The sequence below is a fragment of the Stegodyphus dumicola genome, chromosome 4 (assembly GCF_044657685.1).
Source record: "Stegodyphus dumicola isolate Sdum_Otavi_A_Nest chromosome 4, ASM4465768v1".
Lineage (NCBI taxonomy): Eukaryota > Metazoa > Arthropoda > Arachnida > Araneae > Eresidae > Stegodyphus > Stegodyphus dumicola.
This window is the reverse complement of record NC_140771.1, coordinates 75323181-75323863: the sequence shown is the minus strand read 5'-3', so window position 1 is coordinate 75323863 and position 683 is coordinate 75323181. Positions and strand designations below refer to the sequence as shown.

General features: G+C 33.4%; 1 non-coding gene across 1 annotated transcript; it reads left to right on the top strand.

The window, feature by feature from the left end:
• The first annotated feature begins 424 nt into the window (after positions 1 to 424).
• LOC146997581 (RNase MRP) lies at positions 425 to 683 on the top strand. Its single transcript, XR_015040934.1, has one exon.

Below are 683 nucleotides of genomic sequence, written 5' to 3'. Positions count from 1 at the left end.
TGTATTTTAATGACGAAAATAGTAAAATTAATCTTGTGAGAAGCAAAAATAGTTCAAAATTTCATTCTCTAAATAAGCTGGCTTATTATTTGAATTTTCATTGGGTAATTTTTTAATCTTATTTTTCAAAAGCTGCATTTATTAAAAAAATGTATCTCTCGTACACATAATTTTTTATATGAAATATTTATAAAAGCATTCACTAGATGGCGCTACCATTTAGAACCTAGATTAGATTTTAAAATAGAACATGCATATTTGTCACTAAAATTATATAAATTAAATAATTTTGTTAAACTTCAGTAAGAATAACACGCATTTATTACTTATTAAAAATATTTTTCCAAAAAATTTTAACCACCGCTGAAATAAATTGCTTTGCAATAGGGAGATATAAATACAACGAGGCGATCTACTCGCGTGTAGATTCGCTTTAGGCTTGCTTTCGGAGCTACGAACGGGTCCGCGTGACTCAATCGCTCTGGGGAAAGTCCCCGGACACACTGGTATTGCGTACCGCATGGAAAACTGTGTTGTCCTTCTCTCAATCGAACCCGAACTTTGAAGGCATTTGCTCGAGTGGGTGTGGTTGTTATTAGGAGAAGAAACTTGTCAAACTATAAAATAGTTATGCAAGCGAGACATTCGTGTCTTAACTCAATGGGGCTTACTCAAAGCGGATC